A 24,951-nucleotide genomic window follows, 5' to 3' on the forward strand; every position below is an offset into this window, starting at 1 on the left:
ACTTGCAGCCTGTATTCCATAAGGAACTCAGTTCGCGGATGTTTTATCAACTCCAAACATAGTGTCTGGATGAGAGACCCTGGGAGATCGGAGCTTATTGATAAAAGAGGTATTTCCTGCGGCCTTACCTGCTCATGGGCCCAATGGCAATGCATGTTGGAGGGGTTTTATCCAACCTACAAGGTTTTAGGGGGAATTTTAACACAACAAATTTATAATTTTTTTTTTTTTTTTTTTAAAAAGCCAACATGGTCCCTGGATCTCCGAGAGCCCGTGCCCCCCGGAGCACCCCTCATTGGCGGGGTGCTGCGTCCAAACCTAACCTAACACACACACAGACGCACACAGACTCACACACACACAAGAGACACACACACACAGAGACACACACACAGAGACCCACACTCACACAGACATATACTCGCACACACACACAGACACACACACAGAGATGCACACTCACACAGACATATACTCACACACACACACACACAGACACACAAAGAGACACACACAGACACACACACACACACACACACACACAGATGTAAGAAATCTAGGAGTTATCTTTGACCAGGACATGTCCTTTAACTCGCACATAGCAAATATTTCAAAGACTGCATTCTTTCACCTCCGCAATATCGCAAAGATTAGGCACATCCTGAGTCAGAAAGATGCAGAAAAATTAGTCCATGCATTCATTACCTCTAGACTGGATTACTGTAACTCCCTACTATCAGGCTGCCCCAGTAAATCCATAAAGACTCTCCAGCTAATCCAGAACGCTGCAGCACGACTACGACAAGAACCAGCATGAGAGACCATATTTCTCCTGTTCTGGCTTCTCTACATTGGCTACCTGTAAAATTCAGGATAGATTTTAAAATTCTCCTCCTCGCTTATAAAGCCCTGAACGGTCAGGCACCATCCTATCTTAAAGAGTTAATAGTACCCTATTATCCCACCAGAACTTTGCGTTCCCAAAATGCAGGGCTACTTGTGGTTCCTAGAGTCCTCAAAAGTAGATTGGGAACCAGAGCCTTTAGTTATCAAGCTGCTCTACTATGGAACCATCTTCCGGTTTTGGTCCGGGAGGCGGACACCCTGTCTATATTTAAGAGTAGACTAAAAACTTTCCTCTTTGATAAAGCTTATAGTTAGGGCTGGCCTAGGCCGGCCCCTAGTTATGCTGCTATAGGCTTAGACTGCCGGGGGCCCTCCCATGACGCACTGAGCTCTTTCTTCCTCTCCCTCTCCTTCTGCACACATTCATGTCCCATTAATGCATATTACTAACTCAACTTCTTCCCTGGAGTCCCTGTGCTTTCTTGTCCCGCAGATTCCTAGCGATCATGACTGGACCTCCTGCTGTGGTCCTGCTGTCGTCCTGCCCAAAACCTACTGCAATTACTACTGTTTAGTCATAATTTGATTTAAATCTGTTACGACTCAGTACAGCTACTACCATTATTGTTACTACCATTGTTATCAAAATCACCATAATACCTTCTGTATACTTCATTGTCATTATCATTATCTACATTCCGATACTTCTGGTATTATTACTGCTGCTATGCATCTCTGCTTGTGTGCTCCTTCTCTCACACCCCACCCCCTCTGCCTCTCTCCCTTGCTCTCTCTGTCACTCTCCTGCTCTCCCTCTCTCTCTCTCTCTCTCTCTCTCAACCCAACCGGTCAAAGCAGATGGCCGCCCATCTTGAGCCGGGGTCTGCTCCGAGGTTTCTGCCTTCTAAAAGGCAGTTTTTCCTCGCCACTGTCGCCAAGTGCTTGCTCAAGGGGGAATGTTGGGCTCTCTCTAATTTACAATTTAATTAAAGAGTTTGGTCTAGACCTGCTCAAATTGGAAAGTGTCATGAGATAACTTTTGTTGTGAATTAGCGCTATATAAATAAACTGAATTGAAATTGAATTGAAATGAAATGTAACTCTTTTGCTGACTTTTTATTTCAAAACAATGTTTAATTTGAAATATTTTAGAATAGAATCATTTTATGTGAAAACATTTTCCCTCTTGCTTTTCACTTTTTCTTTACATCATCTTTTTCTCTCCTGCTCCACGTTGTCCTCTTCTCCTCAGACACCTCCCCTCCTCTTTCACTGCCTCTTCTCCACCTGGTCCTTTTCTCCTTGCAGGTTCTCTCTCAGCTTTGACCTCTTTGTCTCCATGTTGCCCTCTCTCCTTTGTCACTTCTTTTACATGTCGTTCTTCTTTCCTCTGATGCTCCTCCTGCAGCTTCATCCTTTCCTCCTCACAGGTCTTTCTCTCCTCCTCTTCTGATGGCTCCTGTCTTTTAATTTTCACTGTAGTGTCACAAAACTTGGTTTCATCAGAAGTCTTTTCTGTCTCTGATTTAGTCACTGCACAAACATTCTGTGACTGTTTTGCCAAGATGTCAGCAGTGGCTGGGCTCACATAAACCTGAATCATCTGCAAAAGAGTGACAAAACATCAGAAATAAGTGGTCATAGAAAACATACCAAGTCCTATTCCCCAGATTTGTTAAACTAAAGTGTGCAGCTATTTTTGCCTTTTTTGTAATTTCATATACACAGAAAGAAACCCTGTTATCAGATACATGCAATAGTGAAGACCAAGTTTCTTGATATTAGTGGCTTTGATGTTGAAAAGTGTTCAACGAAATTTGGTTGAGCTCCAGTGTGACTCTTATCATACTTACTGCCAGTGTCTTTAAAGTGGGACGATTCAATTTGACAGATAAAGTCTGCAATTTTGTATTCTGTGAATGCAAAAGGAAAAATGATGATATAAATAGGAGCAAAGGAGAAATGCTACTATAATTTAGAATTGCAACAACCTTCAAACAGAAAAATTAGGTGGATATTACAGATTAGGGAAATTATGGCTAGTTTGACTTCACTTCCTCTCCATACCTCCACTGTTGTCACTTATATCATCATCATGAAATGTTATTGTCATGGTTATGACTAGGTGGGACTGGTTTACTAAATTGGAGCTCTCACCTGACTGTTCCTGGGTGTGGGTGCAGGCCATTTCTTTCGCAATTGGGGAACCCTTCGCTTCACACTGGTCTCTTCTTCCTCTTTCTCCTCTTCCTGTCAGGAATGGGTAGGCGTTGTTGACGCAGGAAAAGAGCTGATGCAGAGTCTAAGGAGCAGGCAGGCAGGCAAGCAGGCAAGTCCAAGCAAATGTCTTTATTTTACGAAAACAAAACCCAACTCAAAAAATCACACACTTACTGTGTCCTAGGATCTATGGCTGTGTGGCTAATCTCCTGGCAAAAAAACAAGGCAAGGCATAGCAAGGCAAAACTTAACAAAAGTTCCTGGTTAGACATGGGTAGAAAATGCAGACGCACTGACAAAGGTGACTGGGAAGACAAGGACTAAATAGACAAGACAATGAGACACAGGTGACACACATCAGGAGGGAGAAAGCAATCAGGAAAACCAAAGCAAAGCTACATGAAAACAGGGCACACAGGGGAAGAGACACTTTTCAAAATTAAAGCGGACATGACAAAAACCTTGAACATAATACATGGAAACACATGACAAGACAAACATGAAACATGGCACATGGACTGAAATCAAAAGACAAAGCATAACCAAAAACCAGGCATGACACTTCCTCCTCTTCTTCTTCTGTTGCATTCTTTGGGGGCTGCCAATCAACTGACCCCTCATCTTCAGAGGAGCTCAGCTCAGAGCTCTGATTTAATGAGACAAAAAGTTTTTTTTCTCACTTAGGACACAAACATTATTCTAAGCACAGAAACTACTAAAGACAACTCTTGCCAGTCTGTTCCTGAGTGTGGGTGCAGGCCATTTCTTTCGCAGCTGGGGAACCCTTCGCTTCACACTGGTCTCTTCTTCTTCCTCCTCCTCCTCCTCTTCCTCCTCCTCTTCTTCTGTTCCATTCTTTGGGGGCCAATCATCTGACCCCTCATCATCAGACGAGCTCACCATCTGTTTTAGATAAGATGAAATGATCTTTTTCTCACTCACTTACCCTATACTGAAACTGATGAAGACGACTCGTACTGACTGACTGAGGATAGCTCTTTCTTGTGTAAGTTTAGAACCCTTCCAGTCACCTGCTGCTTGTTTCCATGGTTCTTCTTTTCAGGTTCTTGCATGCCCTTCCTTGTGTCCTCCTGAGGTGATTCTGTCACCACTTCATCATAGTCTGCACCTGCCCTCTTGCTCCTCTCTTTCTTCTTCTTTTCCTTAACTGCATAGCTTGACACTGCCATCATCCTTCCTTGTGTCCTCCTGAGGTGATTCTGTCACCACCTCATCATAGTCTGCACCTGCCCTCTTGCTCCTCTCTTTCTTCTTCTTTTCCTTAACTGCATAGCTTGACACTGCCATCATCGTCAATGCTCTGCTCTGAACTGTGTCCTCTGTCGGGTCATCTGCTGTAAAATGAAAGGTTAAAATCATAAACTGATACTACTCAAGCCAACAGAATTGTTTTTCAATTTTTTATGCTGATGTAACCTTGGTAAAATCTTTTGGCTGTTTGGGGATCATGGCACATGAAGGATGCTACCCTCTCATATTTTTCAAGTCCCAGCTGCCGCTTGGCCTGATGGGAGAAATCATGCACAAAGTACATAAGATAAAAATGCTGCACCTTGTAATAATAATAATAATAAAGACTTTAAAGGAACAAAAATGTGTCTTACAAAAGTGGCAACAGAAGAACGTAACATATTGAATGTGGGGCCAGGACCCAGATTCAGTCCTTCCCAGGCACCCTTAAAATACTCTGGGAGTTTCAACAAGGGCCCTCCAACAGTGGTATGAAAAAATGGGGATGCCTCTGAGCCTCCCTCAATTTGACCACAAAGTCTGTTGTAACGCCTGAACCAGGCATACTCCTCTGGTTTCACTGGTATGGCTGCTTGCCCAAAGTATCTCTGGGTTTTGTGCTCCTGAATCTATTTTTAAAAGACATTTGATTAGTGTTTCTAGCTAAGGTGTTAAACAATAGATGCATGTTGTGTTCACTTGTTTCATTTTAATATTTGTACTTACACGAATGACACGACAACCTTTTGTAGTCTTTTCAGCAGTCTTGACCTCTTTCACGGTCATGTTGGTGATTACTCCCTTCCGATGTCCAGTTGTTGCAATGAGAAACCCACCAAGTAGTCCAAAAAACAGTCTGAGTTTCCTTATGTTATGTGGTTCCTTCGCAAGATCATCTTTTAAAGAAGAAGAACAACATTTTATGCATGAGCGTTCAAAGACAGTCACCTTTAGGTCTGGAGCTGATTTAGCAACTCTATTTTTCACTACCATAACCCACCAAACAATAATTCTGTACAAATTGGAAGACATCCTAGTTAGCAGACAGCACATAGGCATGGACCCAGTTTCTATATAGTCAATCTAAAATCTTGAAGGGCTCCTCAACACAATTTGATTGAATATACGTAGTACCAATTTACAACAAAAAGCCATCTCAGTGCATTTTGAACAGAAAAAAACAAATAATCTCTGAGAGATGTTTGAACAACTGCTGTAACTAGTGATCCTTACCAAGTGCAGCATCAATATGCTTTGGTGCCTCCTCTATGAACTGAGCATGTTTTATGGCCTTGACAAGTTTGTCTGAAGAGCAAACAAACAAAAAACAACTACTGCTCAGCACATATGTGTCTCAACTTAAATCACAAGATTTTCATCAATGGAGGTGAATACTGAACTTGCCAGACTTGGTACGTCGCACAAGGAGCTGGTGCTCAACAACATCTCTGCCAATGTCTCGGACACGTGCCCTAAGCTCCACTGTCAGGGCCTTGATTCCCCTTTCACCAAGCCTCACACAAGACGGTTTCATGTTGGACAGATATTTTAAGAATGCCAAAACATCCATTAAATATATATCCGTTGGGTTGTGGGTTTGAACCCTCTTTGTTGCAGGTTGGCTACAAACCTTAAAGGTCAAAAATAAGCATTAGTTCATGTCCTCTCATAGTCAATAGACAATCAGATAATTCTTCAAATTTTGTAAACTTACCCTCTGACTCTTGAAATATCCTGCAGGAACAACAGATTTCCAGGTTAGGGTTAGGGTTAACCGTCATCTGAGAAGCCCAAAGAGGGGCTTTACCATCATTGTGGACACAAGGCTGCAGTAGTGATGTGTAGGGACTGTTTACCACGATCACTCTACAGTACAGCCTGTGACCTTTCCACACATGAGGAAGGCAGGCACATGTGCCTTCCATCATGTGTGCCTGGTACTTCATAACAGAGCATCCATGGTGGAGGGGTTCTTCAGACACCTGCTGCCATCCACTTTTGTTCAGCAGCATGAGGGAGGGAAATTGTCCTATCAGGAAAAAGGTAGTTTTTACACTGCACCTCTTCTCTCTATCCCTCACTCCTCTTGTCTCTGTCTCTCACTCACACTTCATGTCTTTATACCGATATATTACATATTATCAATACTCATCTGCTCTCTTTCACAGTTGTCCCCCCATCCCTTTCTCTTTTTCAGGTAGCTTTGACCCCAGAGCAGTCGGATCCAGATTCTTCGCTAGTGGTGACGACATTATTATTATTATTATTATTATTATTATTATTATTATTTATTATTAATGTGGTAATTTGGCTTTAAAAACTACTTGTAAACATGTAGTCTCGACTGTCTCTTCCTGGTCTCCCTCTTGTTTTTCTCCCCCTCTCCCCCGTCCTCCTCCCTTCCCTTTCCTCTGTCTCTTCTCTTTCTCTTTTCTCTGTTTTCATTTTTCTCCAACCGGTCGAGGCAGATGACCGTCCACTCTGAGTCTGGTTCTGCTGGAGGTCTCTTCCTGTTAAAAGGGAATTTTTCCTCTCCACTGTCGCCAAGCGCTTGCTCATTGTGGAAATGTTGGTGCCTTGAGATAAATGTTTTTATAATCTGGCGCTATATAAATAAAAATGAATTGAATTGAATTTTAAGCCTCAGGTTATATAGACTGTTTTACATTTTACACAAATCCTGGTTTACACCAACAAACATGCTGGATGAAGTTTTGTTTGAACACCCTCACTGTTGAGTTTTTGGTTTCATTTACTCTAATATGTAAACTAATTCTGTTTTTTAGATTGCATGTTACCAGTTGTTCCTCCCTGCTGCGACTGCTCTACTGGGCAAACAAGCTTTTCCAAGGAAAAGCCAGTTATTTTAATTGGAATGAATGGTAACTTTTTTTTTCTTCCTATTGTGTTTTTTGTTTCTTGTGAACAAGCGATAAGCGATTGTTTTTCTATGAAATTTCAGGAAGATACAACTTCTTCCTTCCATCAGTAGACTTGTGGAAACACCTTGCCGGTGACCATAAGTGATTTGGTTGAAACTGGTTACTGGCCAGCCACTTTTGAGACCTTGTAGATGGTGGAATTGTTCACCACGTATGAGGATCTAAAAATCACTGCCCCAGGGATGTTGCAACAAGCTTTTGTCAGCATGCTCGAGTGTTCAGGCGAGTGAGTGGATTCATCATTTAAATTATCTTGTGTGGTGTGTGAGACTGGGGGTTGGGCTCTGTGTGCTCTCTTGGCAGAGATAGGCGTGATTTGCTGGGTGCCTGAGGAGCTGGCTGTACACACCTGAGCCGAATCATCATCATCTGGAGCAGTATTTAGAGACTAGCCTCCTGTGTGCTAAATGTCAGATTGTCACTGCTTTGTGGTAGGTTGGCCTGTATGTTCTTCTGTGAATTGCTACCTAAGATTTTTTTTACTAGATTTAATTACTCACCTGTATTCTCTGTCTTCAGGATCCAGCCTCTCTACCCACCAAGCCACCCTGCCACCGCACCCTTCAGCTGTATCCTCAACCTTGCCACGCTTCCACCTTTCTCGTTCCCTGCTTCTACCCCTCGTGAGCTTGCCTGCCTCCACAGCCTTTCTGGCGTCAGGAGACGCCACCCCACTTCTTACCCTCAGTTCAATAAACAGCTGTTTTGTCCCTACTCCCTCGTCTACTTATCTGCATTTTGGGTCCAGCACCACCGCCACACAACATCTTGTTTGGATCACCTTTTAAATAAATGATTCATTATTAGGACTTGTTCTTACAATCCCCAGCGTTTCAGCACACATTTTTTGACAGAGCCCTTTTTCCGTCATGACCACGGTCTGAAGCTAACCTTTGACACATCGTCAGTTGTGTACTAACTGCAGGATTACTTACTGTTTTGTTTTGTTTTTTCACTTTTTCTCTCAGAGTGGTAAGATATGTGGGGACACAATGCAGAAGGCATTCCTCGAATGGACCAAAGCCAAATTTGAAGTTGTCTCAGGTCCAGCATTTTCAGTGCCCTGCATGCACACACTCTCCATGTTGGCAGTTGCAGTGGATTTTTTATAAATGCTTGCCTGTTTTTTTTTCCAAAATGTAATCATTATTTGGTTTATTAAGTAATAGAGTAGCATTACTGCATCAAATGCCATAATACCGTGATTTACAGCTTATTTTGTAAAATGTAACTGTGTAAATGTCTGTATTTGCCCTCATCTGTTTAAGAATCCAAGGAAAGGGAGATGTGGTGCGGGTCAGTGGACCGCAGCACGAGAGTCCGCCAACAACTCCGCAAGCAAACTAGACGAGGAAGGTGTTGAGGAAGCTGTCTGCTGTCATGGGGTTTTGCTGAAGGGATTGAATATATTCTGTGGAGAAATATATGCATACCCATTATATCTCCAGAAACAGCTAGTTTCACAGACCGTCCAGGTATTTTGCTCTGATGTGTTCTGCAAATATTGGCCATATCTGCAGAGAGTTGTGGACCACTGTCCAGAGTTGGAGGTATCAGGAGGCACACAGAAGGATTTGTGATGCAGACTCAGAGACAAAGGTGGAGGTTCAAAAAGTTTACTAGACAAAGCTATAAAGTGAAATCAATGTACAGGTAAAAATTGTTGGGCAATAATTTTGGTCAAAAACAGGCTTGAGGTCGATAATCAGGTAATCAAATCTCTGTATCACTTGTAAGAAAGTATTGGTCCGCTGTACATACTGCCAGGAGACTCTGTGTATTAAAGTCTAACCTGCAGACCATTGTAGAAAAATCTCTGGGGATACTGATGAGGATCAAAGCCACTGTCAGTGCTGTGCTTCATTTGGAGCTACCATAGAACAAGTCCAACAGAGCATATCTCCACATTTTCATGTGCTGTAGTGTCATTTTTGGAGTATTTTAATGTGCTATACATCAATACAACCTGTATAGCCCAAATTTTAATAATATATATGTAATAAGTCCATAGTAACTAAATAAGTTACTTACTAGTTAGTCCAATAAACTACAAAAAAAGAAAATCTTTTTTCCCATATTTTTTCTAAATACAGAAATATCATAGCTGTGTCCCTCAATTGTAAATGTAAGAAAGATGTACAAAATCATTTCCACCACAGAAAAAATATTTTGAGTGTCTTCATAACTTCATAACTTGAGATACACTCATTTTTATACACTGTAACAAAAAGGAATTTGCACAACTTGTGTGCACAATTTGCAAAAAGACAGCATGTTCATCAATTACAATAGTGAAATGAAATCTCAGTGTGCCAGATACTTATGAGCACACATGTATTTGTACAAGACCATGCTCATTCATAAAAAGTGCAACAAACAACAAAAAATGATTCTGTTTTTGTACTTTGGAGTAAATAAACATGAAATGAAATCACATTTTATCTTATCAAAAGTATACAGAGTGTGTGTAGGATGTGTGTATCTCTGTGTTTTTGTGAAAAACAAACCTAAGTGAAGAGTGCATGCACTAAGTCAAGAGCAGTCAATGGATTGGGAGAGAGAGCGTGAACGCGTCTACAAGTGTTTACTGCGGGAAAACTACAAAATGATGTAATTTCCTGTTTTTGCGGGAAGTGCCGCTCAAGAAAATCACATGACGTCCATGCGCATTACGTAATCACATAGGACACTTGAATGAGGAATATATGAGTGTAACTCCTCTGGTTTTAAATGCAAAAAGAATTATTGCACTACCTTATTTGGTTGTGATTTAGGGTTGCCAACTCCCTGAAAAATAAATAAGGGACACCTCATTTTTAGCCCTTTTTTGTATGTGAGAAGCAATTTTTTAACTATTTGACTCAAACCTGAATTGAATTAGATGCAGATTTGAGTGATATGAACACATGGAAAATAAATAATTATCAGCAATTTATTTTTAATACAAAACAACAAAATTAACAGAATAAAATATCCATCCTGCTTAACTTAAAACTGTATAAATTAACATAAAAAAATACAAAGCAGAACATAGTGCACAATTATTGCAATAAGAAAAGTGCAAACATAAAGTCTGAGGGAAACTTGTAAACAAAAAACACTTGTGCCTCAAAGGCCATGACTGTAGCCTACAGTTGTAGTAAGCCTATTTATTTTTTCCATCTGTACTTCTTCTGAGCTCTTGCTGCAGCAAGGAGCTTTGTCTTTCAGTGCCACACAGTAAAACTCTAAGACATTTTATAATTAAGACTGACAATGAGCTCTCCTTCCGCACATTCCGCACATCAGCCCACTTATTCTTCATTAAAGAGAAAATCCTCTCCACAAACCCAGTGGAAGATGGGATGCTGAAGACAGAGGATACAACAGCCTGGATGTTGGGAACGTCAGCTGCCTGGAGAACTTGCATCCACTTCTCTGCTGTTCCCTTGGACTGCCATTTCTCCTTCTCCTGAGGTACTGTTGTGAGGTGCTCCAGAAGGCTGTTTGCTGTCACACACACTTCATAATAAAGCTTGTCCATAGAGATGTTTAGCCTGCCAAAAGAGATGGAAATTTGTATGACCTGAACCATAAGCGGCACAGTAAGTGGTTACAGTGTTACACACCGTAACCACTACCTGTATAGTTTACTTTATTTATTATTTATTTATCCATCCATCTATCAAGTATATATCAGTGCGCATGCGTCGATACGTGTGCAGCCTGTTACAGACGCTCCCGATCTTTCTCACTGTTTTTCTACTATTTTATTATTATTCGTGACTCCTTTACTTTCTTTTTTACTCTGGACTACAATGTCTTCTATCTACCACACACCAGGAAGTTGTGGGTCTTTTTGGTGTTTTTGTTCGTCGCTGAACTACACTTTTCGGAGCGGCGATGCAACTCCTCGCTGCCCGCATTGTTTACACTCGGGATCAGCTGATGGACCTGAAGCCGGCCACCGCTCCAGGGAAAACACCGAGAGAAATCCCTGCTGAATGCTGGATTAAAACTCACAGGGGATGCAGGGGAAATAAAAAGTTACGGAGGAAGAGGGAAGCTTTGAAACAACGGAGGCTTATGACTAGAAAGTTTAAGCCGTGTCTCCCCTCTATCGTCATGGGAAATGTGAGGTCACTCGGGAATAAGATGGACGAGCTGACGGCACTGTCGCAGAGTCAGAGGGAATACCGGGAGTGCAGTTTGATGTGCTTTACAGAGACATGGCTGCACCAGGATATACCCGACGACAATGTGACAGTAACGGGCTTCCATACGGTCCGTGCGGACAGAGACTGCGCTACCAGCGGTAAGCACAAAGGGGGGGGGGGCTTGCCGTGCTTGTCAACAACCGGTGGTGTAATCCAGCTCACATCACGGTGAAGGAGCGCATCTGCAGCCCGGATGTGGAACTTTGTGCCGTTGGACTACGTCCATATTACTTGCCCAGGGAGTTTTCACATGTTGTCATGGTAACTGTTTATGTTCCCCCCTCTGCAAACCCCAGCAGGACATGTGACACTATTCACTCTGCAATAGCCCGGATACAGACTCAGCACCCGAGTGCATTCGTTGCAATCTCGGGTGATTTCAACCATATTAACCTGGACAAAACACTCCCCACTTTCACTCAGTTTGTGAACTGTCCTACCAGAGAGGGAAGAACAATAGATCTGCTGTATGCTAATGCAAAGGACTGTTACAGCACTTCCCCCCCCCCCCCACTAGGCAGGTCAGATCACAACCTGATCCACCTCTCCCCCTGCTATGTGCCTCTCGTAAAGCGTCTGTCCGCAACTTCAAGGACTGTGAGGAGATGGACAGATGAGGCGAATGAGACACTCCAGGGCTGTTTTGAGGTGACAGACTGGCAGGCACTCTGTGAGGCCCACGGCGAGGACATTGATGGGCTCACTGAGTGCATCACTGCCTACATAAACTTCTGTGTGGACACCATTGTCCCAACCACAACGGTAAAGTGTTACCCCAACAACAAGCCGTGGGTAACCAAGGACATCAAAGCCATCCTCAACAACAAGAAGAGGGCTTTCAGAGCAGGCAATAGGGAGGAGGTGAGAGCTATCCAGCGCACCCTGAGAATAAAGATCAGGGAGGCAAAGGAGAGGTACCGGAGGAAGCTGGAGTGGAAACTCCAGCAGAACAACACGAGAGAGGTGTGGAGTGGCATGAGGACCATCACAGGTTACGGGCCAAACAGCGGAGGAGTTGATGGCGGTGTGGAACGGGCGAATGAGCTGAATCAGTTCTTTAACAGATTCGACACAGGGACCCCAATTCACACTTCAAACGACTCCTCAGCAGTACGGTTGCAGCAACCAGCCACTCCAGCCTCTCTCCCTCCCCCCACATTCCATCTGGATGGCCTCGCTCACACCTCGTCCCCAGAAGCCTGGGTTGACCACTGTCACCTGGGTACCACATGCACTCCTCCCCCACCTATCACCTCAACGATGACCTTCACAGCTGACCAGGTGAGAAGACAGCTGCAGAGACTCCGTGCAGGCAAAGCTGCAGGCCCAGATGGTGTGAGCCCCAGGGTCCTGAAAGCCTGTGCCCCCCAGCTAAGCGGAGTACTTCATCATGTCTTCAACCTGAGTCTGAGTCTTCAGAGGGTCCCCGTGGTGTGGAAGACGTCATGCCTCGTTCCTGTCCCGAAGACGCCGCGTCCCAGCGACCCCAAGGACTACAGGCCTGTGGCCCTGACGTCACACATCATGAAGACCCTGGAAAGACTCATCCTGGAACAGCTCCGGCCCATGGTCCAACCGCTTCAGGATCCCCTTCAGTTCGCCTACCAGCCCCGCCTTGGAGTGGACGATGCCATCATCTACCTGCTGAACAGAGTCTACACTCACCTAGACAAGCCGGCAAGCACTGTGAGAATCATGTTCTTTGATTTCTCGAGTGCATATGACACCATCAGGCCGGCTCTGCTGGCTGAGAAGCTGACAGCGATGCAGGTGGATGCCCCACTGGTGTCCTGGATCGCAGACTATCTGATGGGCAGACCGCAGTACGTACGCCTGAAGTGCTGCCTGTCAGATGAAGTGATCAGCAACACCGGGGCTCCACAGGGGACTGTCCTCTCTCCCTTCCTCTTCACTATTTACACCACAGACTTTAAGCACTGCACAGAGTCCTGCCATCTTCAGAAATTTTCTGATGACTCTGCAGTGGTTGGGTGTATTACTGGGGGGGATGAGAGAGAGTACAGGACGGTAGTGGACAACTTTGTCACATGGAGCGGGAAAAACCACCTACAGCTCAATGTGACAAAGACCAAGGAACTGGTGGTGGACCTGAGGAGGACTAAGGCTCCAGTGACCCCTATCAACATCAAAGGGGACACTGTGGAGGTGGTGGAGGAGTACAAATACCTGGGGGTGTACTTAGACCACAAACTGGACTGGTGCAAGAACGCGGACATGGTCTACAGAAAGGGCCAGAGCCGCCTCTACTTTCTGAGGCGGCTGAGGTCCTTCAACATCTGCAGGACGATGCTGAGGATGTTCTATGAGTCGGTGGTGTCCAGTGCCATCACATATGCCGTTGCCTGCTGGGGCAGCTGCCTGAGGGTGAGGGACACAAACAGACTCAACAGAATCATCAAGAAGGCCAGCCATGTTGTGGGAGAGGAACTGGACTCTCTGACAGTGGTGTCTGAGAGGAGGATGTTGTCCAAAATAAGGACGATACTGGACTTTCCCTCTCACCCTCTCCACAATGTGCTGATCAGCTACAGGAGCTCGTTCAGCAACAGACTCTTACTGCCACGATGCACCACAGAGCGACACAGGAAATCATTCCTGCCTGTCGCCATCAAACTGTTAAACTCAGCACTGTGACGGACACACTCACTTGTATATACAATGTACATATTGGCTACTTTTACACATTGTACATACCTGTATTTTTAAATTTACTTAAAAAATTTTGAATACAGTTTTTTGTAAATACCTGTACTTGAGATTTTAGTTTTTTCTGTAAATACCTGTACTTGAGATTTTAGTTTTTGTTTATCCTATTTTTATACTCTGCACTTTTCTCCTTTCTTGGTCGGGAATACTGCATGTGCAATTGTCTGTAGAAACAAGAATTTCCCTCCAGGGATTAATAAAGGAATTCTGATTCTGATTCTGATTCTGATGAACTGTTTGAGTTGTATGATGTATAAAAAATAGCATATGTGTGTGTATATTGTGAAGTAAGTTTGTGATTGTGTATTTATTTGCATAATATTATCTATCAATTGTATTTATTTGTCATAGCCATCAATAATAATAAAATATGGTTTATCACTACACTGCCGATTGTTTCATTCTTACCTGCCAACCAGGCGAAGCTGCTCAGTGATCTTCTGGAAGCACTTTGCTTTCGGTCAGTTAGTCCACCATGGGCTATGGAGAAAGTCCGCCTGCACACAGTGCAGTGCGCTTTATAGATGTTATCGCCCACTTTTCCCACCCATGTGTTTCCTTCTTCCCATTCCTCTTGGTATTTTTGCATTCTTTTCTTTTTTTTCTCGGAGGAGTAGTTGCATTGCTACTAGAAGGTGTAACTCCCCGAGACCTGTAAAGCACCGTCAGCGCCACTGTCGTCCATGCTGCTTTGTTGTTTTCCGGTATCTTCTTCGCAAGCGACAGTACCTCGACCAATGAGATGAGCGGAGATGTGAGTGTGCTGTCATCTCATTGGTCTCCGAGCAGGAGAGGCTGAGAATAAGTTTACCGTAAAATTTCTTATTAAAGTACCATGCATTCATTCATCCTCTTGACATTTTACACACTATTTTTGATCCTCAAGGACAAACTGCGTCCCTTTTCAGCTCAATACGGGAGGCATACTTTTGTTTTTGAATAGCTACGGGACAATTGCGTTTGTCAAGGGACGTTGGCAACTGTATCGCGATTCTACAGACATTTAAAAGTAAATATGCAAATGTGAGCGCCGGCGCAAGTGTATATTGTAATCTCGCAAGATTTGAGGAGCCAATCCACGATGTCTTCCCAGGTGCTAGGCTGAAGCAACAAGTGCTTAACATGAGGCGAAACACAAGTCAAGACACATGGAAACACGGGGAGACTTCAATGTGCAGTAAATGGATTTAAAATAGGTAAGAAACTGATTATAACTTTATACTTATATTAGTGCATGCTTGTTTGTCAAAAAAATGAAAGGTAAGAAAATAAAGAGTCATTAATGACAGTTGTTTTGAATAGGCTACCTGTTTAACAACATTTTGAGAGCAGTTTTGGTCGTCTAATGTGAGCATTGCAAAGTCTGCAGCTCAATTGTTTGCATCAGAAAAACATATGGGTGAAAATGAAGTGACAAAATGCCAGAATAAAGACCCAAGGTACCAACATCTCCATGCACCTGGATTGCCAGACATGACACAATTTAGCATGTAAACAGTGGCTAGGGAAGCAGACAGCAAACTGGTTCAGCAACGGATCTAATTGAGTCTATCTGACCCAAAAGGCTGCAGCATATTTCTAAAAAGCTCCATACTCCAGGACGAGAAATATAGTTAAACAAGGCTTTTGAAAAATGGAGAGCCATTACAGAATCATATCCTTACTTTACTTAAATGTCAGGCATTGGATACACTGGAGGAAATGCTGGTTTTCTCTCTGCAGTGATTTGGACTGCAGTAACAATTTTAAATGCTAGTTGACAGGTTTACATATTGTTTCTTCAATTTTTACTCTTCTTGGACATACCACGTCAGATGCCTCTGTTAGACTTTACCAGGGTTTTTACCCTAAAAGAGGTTGTCTTTGGGTCAAATTACTATGGCATAGAGGCATGTCAAACTGGTCCACAGGGGGACAGTGTGGCTGCAGGTTTTTGTGCCAACCAACCAAGAGCACACAAAGATGGAGATCAATTAATTAAAAAAAGTGACATATTTTGTCATTGGAGGGAACTCATGCCAACGAAATTTGTGCTCTGCATTTAACCCACCCAAGTGACGTGCACACACACACAGCAAACCCGGGGCAGTGGGCGACCGCGTGCAGCACCCGGGGAGCAGTGGGGGTTAGGTACCTTGCTCAAGGGTACCTCAGCCATGGACACCGGGACGGGGAATCGAACCAGCGATCCACCGGTTACGGGTCCGACACCCTAACCGCTGATCCACGACTGCTTGATTAAATGAGTCAAGTCTTGTGTGCTGCTACATGGTTGGAAAGAAAACCTACAGCCACACCAGCCCTCCTGTGGACCAGTTTGACATGCCTGGCATAGAGAGAGAATGCCTGAAAATGTGGCCAAGGCCCTTGTGGGCCCTTGACTCAAATTTGCTTCTGCATTGAAATCTTGGGAGGACTAGCCGTAATTATTAGTAGTAGAGTTGTAATGGCTTTCTACATTGTTTTCAGGGAGCTCTTTTAGACTTTGACAAGGCTTTTACCCTAAACATTTAAGTACAGAAATAAAGAGGAATATTACAATAACATATTGTACATATTGTGTTTTTAAAATGCAAATTTATCATTATTTCTATCAAACCCTACAGATCACACTGATGCTGTTAATCCTTCAAGCCCCAAAACATTCCCATGGCTTTGGTCTTGCTCATCAGTCTGATGTCAGTACTTCTGACATCCACCCGTGGATTGAATTTAACTACCCCCTCTTCTGAATTCCAAGTAGCACTAGGACAAGACATCAGCCTCGGATGCCATTTCACCCTTGATCCTGTGGATTTTGGTTCCTTGGAGATTGAGTGGATGGTCGACCGTTCACATGGTCGAGTGGAAAAGGAACATCTCATCTGTTACATTGATGATGTAGTGCACCACTTCTTAGGTTTTGAAGGCCGATTCTACTTTTCCTATCCAGATCCCCAAGATGGAAATGCTTCACTAACCATTACACGTATTAAAATCGTTGATAGTGGTATTTACCATCGTAAAGTAACAAAGGGTAGGGAAATGCAAAGCAGGCAGATTAAGCTGATGGTAATGGAGGAGGTGTCTGTGCCAGTTCATGGTTCCAGTGGCGGCACTGAGTCCAATGTGGACTTAAAGCTGAGGAACAGGTCTTCATTAGTCACCACCCCTGCAAACTGCAGTTTGTGGACATCTACCAAAATTTCTGCAAGCACTCAAGAAGACTTGTCTTCACAAGGCAATGCAAAAAATACCACAGGAACCACCTCTGTAATCACCACAGGAACTATCACAGAAACCACCACTGAAATCACCACAGGGACTATTACAGGAACCTACCAAGATTTTGGAAAGGTCCATGACATTGCTGAAACCCCTACGGTTGATTTAAGCCTCACCACAGAATCTCAAAACACTTCATCACAGGATAGGGGAGTATCAATCGGAGTGGCTGCTACCATTACTTTCATTGTCATAATTTCAGCAGGCACAATTTTCTCCTGCCGGAAACAAAGAAAGACAGCAGAAGTCTGAAGAAAAAGGTGAAGGTTAGAAGCTTGATTTATTGTTCATAAAATGTTTAAATCAGAAGTGTAAATGTCATTTTTGTCCTTGGCAGGGGGAAGATTCCACAGAAGAGGTACCTTAAACACAGAATGTTGATTTTGAGGGTAAGAACTTGAGCTGAAAAGTCACATTTCACTGCAGTATTGAATTTAAGGTATTATGGAGTGAGCCGAATGTTCCATTCAATTAAAAGAGCTATATTTCTCTCTCTTGTTTTGTAGATGTACAGGTTATGGGAGCATCACTTCCAGAGGTGACCAGCTTGTGAGCTTTAATTCAGCCCAAAGAAAGGCATCTGTTAGACTGAGAAAGATTTTACCCTAAAGGGTCTTGTACAGACAAGTTTGGTCTCATCACAGTGGTATACTGAGAAAACGGATGGGCCCTTCTGAGCCACAGGACCACTTGGGGCCATCACTGAATTGAAAATGGTTGTAATGTTAATAGAAGAGTGTATTACATTACATTCTGACATAATGTATCATAGCTAGAATTTGGTTATAGTATGGTCACATGGAAATGTTGATTTTCAACAGCTATCATACAAAGATAGTGGAAAATATTGACTTGTTGGGTGTTTTCCCCTGGATATAAGTGTGTATACTGAGGATGCTGATACTTTATAAATAGGGATACAGAGATCCAACTCTTGTTAATGTTTCCAATGTTAAGTGAAGTTTGAGTTCACTTTGGTTAAATAAACTTTCCTCGAGTTTTTTGTTTTGTCGAGTTTTTTCTACATTAAGGGCTCTTGAGGCTATATGTTGGGTTCATGAGCCTTAACGTATTGAGAAGCTGGTCTCGAGTTTTTCTTTTGCATTAAAGGCTCTTGAGGCTAGATGTTGGGTTCATGAGGCTTTACGTATTGAGAAGCTGGTCTCGAGTTTTTTTGCTTTGCATTAAAGGCTCTTGAGGCTAGATGTTGGGTTCATGAGCCTTTACGTATTGCGAAGCTGGTCTCGAGTGACTTCTTGAAATTTGGGGGCAAGTTTTGGGAACGTCCTCATGTGGTAGATATAGAAGTGATGTGTCCCGGGGCCACCATATACAGTAGTAGCCATTCAGTTTTTCTCAGCCAGACTAGACGGCTGCCAATTACCTGCCAATTTCCAGCGGCTGGAGAGATCCCCCTCCTTCTCCTGGGCGTGTCTATTTTTTACTGTAACTCCTCCTATTATCACAGGCTATGACCATTAGATGATGCTTCTCTCACAGAATGCACATCCCTCACAGTCGCGGTGTATGAATGTCCACTGACTGCGAGAGGTGGCACTTTAAGTACCACCTCTGTCAGTCAGTAGAAATTCAGTCGAGATGACATAGGCAACATAACCATTGTTCTTGTTTAGAAGTAAAATGATAACACAGCTAGCTAGATAGTAGCGGAGCTGCGCTGGCTCCAGTTTTATCTGGAAAAGGATAATCTATTCTAATCATACCTTCTGTGGAATATTTGATTAGAGTGTATTGAAGCTACATTGTGAAGCTAAAAGGAAAAGTACATGTCACCCCACGCAACAGCTGATCATCATGGGTCTTGAGGCCTGCGCGGCGTGGACGGGGGGTCAGAGAAGGTGGAGGGAGGGATGCTGGATCAACAGGCTGAAGACTCGGATCCCTCTGGGCCTCAATGTCCATTAGGGAGGGTTTCTCCTTCCTTTCTCCCCTCCTCCGGGGAAAGAGAGGAGGAGAGGGAAGGAGGCGACACTATTTATACCACCTTAGAAATATTTGAGGAAAAAAATAATTACATTATGCAACTTCCATAATGGGCCATCCCTCTGAATATGGGCGACTATTGATATTTTTACTAAAAGACTAGTCATTTAAGTAAGGAACCCTAGCATAGTATGGGTAGAGATATTATGAAATATACAATGGACTCTTAGCACATGGATTACCTCTTAATTTGTTTTTTAACTCCCTCCTATTCAATTCATTATCTCACTGCATGATTTATGGACTATTTAAGACATGCACACATGCGTATGTGCATATATATATATATATATATATGTATATATGTATATATAAGCATATACAGCGTTCTCTCGCTGAGATAAGGCCAAAATGAACAAGTAGTGTGTGTAGCTGCTAAACTTCACAATAAACACATCAAAGCATTAACTACGTCATATTTTCTCAATCCTGCATATGTCTGATGAAGAAAGCAGTCTGTAACCATGTTTAGAAGTGAACTGATAGCCAGATTTACAAAAACAGCGTTCTCTCGCTGAGATAAGGCCAAAATGAACAAGTAGTGTGTGTAGCTGCTAAACTTCACAATAAACACATCAAAGCATTAACTACGTCATATTTTCTCAATCCTGCATATGTCTGATGAAGAAAGCAGTCTGTAACCATGTTTAGAAGTGAACTGCAGCCAGATTTACAAAAACAGCGTTCTCTCGCTGAGATAAGGCCAAAATGAACAAGTAGTGTGTGTAGCTGCTAAACTTCACAATAAACACATCAAAGCATTAACTACGTCATATTTTCTCAATCCTGCATATGTCTGATGAAGAAAGCAGTCTGTAACCATGTTTCCAACTGAATTATAGTCAGATTTACAAAAACAGCGTTCTCTCGCTGAGATAAGGCCAAAATGAACAAGTAGTGTGTGTAGCTGCTAAACTTCACAATAAACACATCAAAGCATTAAGAACTTGCTATTTTCTCAATCCTGCATATGTCTGATGAAGAAAGCAGTCTGTAACCATGTTTCCAACTGAACTTATAGTCAGATTTACAAAAACAGCGTTCTCTCGTTGAGATAAGGCCAAAATGAACAAGTAGTGTGTGTAGCTGCTAAACTTCACAATAAACACATCAAACCATTAAGAACTTGCTATTTTCTCAATCCTGCATATGTCTGATGAAGAAAGCAGTCTGTAACCATGTTTAGAAGTGAACTGCAGCCAGATTTACAAAAACAGCGTTCTCTCGCTGAGATAAGGCCAAAATGAACAAGTAGTGTGTGTAGCTGCTAAACTTCACAATAAACACATCAAACCATTAAGAACTTGCATATTTTCTCAATCCTGCATATGTCTGATGAAGAAAGCAGTCTGTAACCATGTTTAGAAGTGAACTGCAGCCAGATTTACAAAAACAGCGTTCTCTCGCTGAGATAAGGCCAAAATGAACAAGTAGTGTGTGTAGCTGCTAAACTTCACAATAAACACATCAAAGCATTAAGAACTTCATATTTTCTCAATCCTGCATATGTCTGATGAAGAAAGCAGTCTGTAACCATGTTTAGAAGTGAACTGCAGCCAGATTTACAAAAACAGCGTTCTCTCGCTGAGATAAGGCCAAAATGAACAAGTAGTGTGTGTAGCTGCTAAACTTCACAATAAACACATCAAAGCATTAACTACGTCATATTTTCTCAATCCTGCATATGTCTGATGAAGAAAGCAGTCTGTAACCATGTTTCCAACTGAATTATAGTCAGATTTACAAAAACAGCGTTCTCTCGCTGAGATAAGGCCAAAATGAACAAGTAGTGTGTGTAGCTGCTAAACTTCACAATAAACACATCAAAGCATTAAGAACTTGCTATTTTCTCAATCCTGCATATGTCTGATGAAGAAAGCAGTCTGTAACCATGTTTAGAAGTGAACTGCAGCCAGATTTACAAAAACAGCGTTCTCTCGCTGAGATAAGGCCAAAATGAACAAGTAGTGTGTGTAGCTGCTAAACTTCACAATAAACACATCAAAGCATTAACTACGTCATATTTTCTCAATCCTGCATATGTCTGATGAAGAAAGCAGTCTGTAACCATGTTTAGAAGTGAACTGCAGCCAGATTTACAAAAACAGCGTTCTCTCGCTGAGATAAGGCCAAAATGAACAAGTAGTGTGTGTAGCTGCTAAACTTCACAATAAACACATCAAAGCATTAACTACGTCATATTTTCTCAATCCTGCATATGTCTGATGAAGAAAGCAGTCTGTAACCATGTTTCCAACTGAATTATAGTCAGATTTACAAAAACAGCGTTCTCTCGCTGAGATAAGGCCAAAATGAACAAGTAGTGTGTGTAGCTGCTAAACTTCACAATAAACACATCAAAGCATTAAGAACTTGCTATTTTCTCAATCCTGCATATGTCTGATGAAGAAAGCAGTCTGTAACCATGTTTCCAACTGAATTATAGTCAGATTTACAAAAACAGCGTTCTCTCACTGAGATAAGGCCAAAATGAACAAGTAGTGTGTGTAGCTGCTAAACTTCACAATAAACACATCAAACCATTAAGAACTTGCTATTTTCTCAATCCTGCATATGTCTGATGAAGAAAGCAGTCTGTAACCATGTTTAGAAGTGAACTGCAGCCAGATTTACAAAAACAGCGTTCTCTCGCTGAGATAAGGCCAAAATGAACAAGTAGTGTGTGTAGCTGCTAAACTTCACAATAAACACATCAAAGCATTAACTACTTGCTATTTTCTCAATCCTGCATATGTCTGATGAAGAAAGCAGTCTGTAACCATGTTTAGAAGTGAACTGCAGCCAGATTTACAAAAACAGCGTTCTCTCGCTGAGATAAGGCCAAAATGAACAAGTAGTGTGTGTAGCTGCTAAACTTCACAATAAACACATCAAAGCATTAAACTACGTCATATTTTCTCAATCCTGCATATGTCTGATGAAGAAAGCAGTCTGTAACCATGTTTAGAAGTGAACTGCAGCCAGATTTACAAAAACAGCGTTCTCTCGCTGAGATAAGGCCAAAATGAACAAGTAGTGTGTGTAGCTGCTAAACTTCACAATAAACACATCAAACCATTAAGAACTTGCTATTTTCTCAATCCTGCATATGTCTGATGAAGAAAGCAGTCTGTAACCATGTTTAGCAACGTGAATTATAGCCAGATTTACAAAAACAGCGTTCTCTCGCTGAGATAAGGCCAAAATGAACAAGTAGTGTGTGTAGCTGCTAAACTTCACAATAAACACATCAAAGCATTAACTACGTCATATTTTCTCAATCCTGCATATGTCTGATGAAGAAAGCAGTCTGTAACCATGTTTAGAAGTGAACTGCAGCCAGATTTACAAAAACAGCGTTCTCTCGCTGAGATAAGGCCAAAATGAACAAGTAGTGTGTGTAGCTGCTAAACTTCACAATAAACACATCAAAGCATTAAGAACTTGCTATTTTCTCAATCCTGCATATGTCTGATGAAGAAAGCAGTCTGTAACCATGTTTCCAACTGAATTATAGTCAGATTTACAAAAACAGCGTTCTCTCGCTGAGATAAGGCCAAAATGAACAAGTAGTGTGTGTAGCTGCTAAACTTCACAATAAACACATCAAAGCATTAACTACTTGCTATTTTCTCAATCCTGCATATGTCTGATGAAGAAAGCAGTCTGTAACCATGTTTAGAAGTGAACTGCAGTCAGATTTACAAAAACAGCGTTCTCTCGCTGAGATAAGGCCAAAATGAACAAGTAGTGTGTGTAGCTGCTAAACTTCACAATAAACACATCAAAGCATTAACTACGTCATATTTTCTCAATCCTGCATATGTCTGATGAAGAAAGCAGTCTGTAACCATGTTTAGAAGTGAACTGCAGCCAGATTTACAAAAACAGCGTTCTCTCGCTGAGATAAGGCCAAAATGAACAAGTAGTGTGTGTAGCTGCTAAACTTCACAATAAACACATCAAAGCATTAAGAACTTGCTATTTTCTCAATCCTGCATATGTCTGATGAAGAAAGCAGTCTGTAACCATGTTTAGAAGTGAACTGCAGCCAGATTTACAAAAACAGCGTTCTCTCGCTGAGATAAGGCCAAAATGAACAAGTAGTGTGTGTAGCTGCTAAACTTCACAATAAACACATCAAAGCATTAAGAACTTCATATTTTCTCAATCCTGCATATGTCTGATGAAGAAAGCAGTCTGTAACCATGTTTCCAACTGAATTATAGTCAGATTTACAAAAACAGCGTTCTCTCGCTGAGATAAGGCCAAAATGAACAAGTAGTGTGTGTAGCTGCTAAACTTCACAATAAACACATCAAAGCAATAACTACGTCATATTTTCTCAATCCTGCATATGTCTGATGAAGAAAGCAGTCTGTAACCATGTTTAGAAGTGAACTGCAGCCAGATTTACAAAAACAGCGTTCTCTCGCTGAGATAAGGCCAAAATGAACAAGTAGTGTGTGTAGCTGCTAAACTTCACAATAAACACATCAAACCATTAAGAACTTGCTATTTTCTCAATCCTGCATATGTCTGATGAAGAAAGCAGTCTGTAACCATGTTTAGAGAAGTGAACTGCTAGTCCAGATTTACAAAAACAGCGTTCTCTCGCTGAGATAAGGCCAAAATGAACAAGTAGTGTGTGTAGCTGCTAAACTTCACAATAAACACATCAAAGCATTAACTACGTCATATTTTCTCAATCTGCATATGTCTGATGAAGAAAGCAGTCTGTAACCATGTTTAGAAGTGAACTGCAGCCAGATTTACAAAAACAGCGTTCTCTCGCTGAGATAAGGCCAAAATGAACAAGTAGTGTGTGTAGCTGCTAAACTTCACAATAAACACATCAAAGCATTAACTACGTCATATTTTCTCAATTCCTGCATATGTCTGATGAAGAAAGCAGTCTGTAACCATGTTTAGAAGTGAACTGCAGCCAGATTTACAAAAACAGCGTTCTCTCGCTGAGATAAGGCCAAAATGAACAAGTAGTGTGTGTAGCTGCTAAACTTCACAATAAACACATCAAACCATTAAGAACTTGCTATTTTCTCAATCCTGCATATGTCTGATGAAGAAAGCAGTCTGTAACCATGTTTCCAACTGAATTATAGTGAGATTTACAAAAACAGCGTTCTCTCGCTGAGATAAGGCCAAAATGAACAAGTAGTGTGTGTAGCTGCTAAACTTCACAATAAACACATCAAAGCATTAAGAACTTCATATTTTCTCAATCCTGCATATGTCTCGATGAGAGAAAGCAGTCTGTAACCATGTTTACTAGAAATTATAGTCAGATTTACAAAAACAGGTTCTCTCGCTGAGATAAGGCCAAAATGAACAAGTAGTGTGTGTAGCTGCTAAACTTCACAATAAACAATCAAAGCATTACTACGACTTGCTATTTTCTCAATCCTGCATAGTCTGATGATGAAGAAAGCAGTCTGTAACCATGTTAAGAAGTGAATTATAGTCAGATTTACAAAAAACAG

At 42.0% G+C, this 24,951-nt stretch overlaps 1 long non-coding RNA gene across 1 annotated transcript; it reads right to left on the reverse strand.

Moving 5' to 3' along the window:
- Positions 1-2,133: 2,133 nt before the first annotated feature.
- Positions 2,134-3,207, reverse strand: LOC124055982. Its single transcript, XR_006842933.1, has 3 exons — positions 3,004-3,207; positions 2,700-2,759; positions 2,134-2,449 (listed from the first exon to the last, which is right to left on the reverse strand). It is a non-coding gene; the product is annotated as an uncharacterized LOC124055982 (long non-coding RNA).
- Positions 3,208-24,951: the final 21,744 nt, after the last annotated feature.

Source organism: Scatophagus argus, unplaced genomic scaffold (genome assembly GCF_020382885.2).
Source record: "Scatophagus argus isolate fScaArg1 unplaced genomic scaffold, fScaArg1.pri scaffold_47_ctg1, whole genome shotgun sequence".
Taxonomy (NCBI): domain Eukaryota; kingdom Metazoa; phylum Chordata; class Actinopteri; family Scatophagidae; genus Scatophagus; species Scatophagus argus.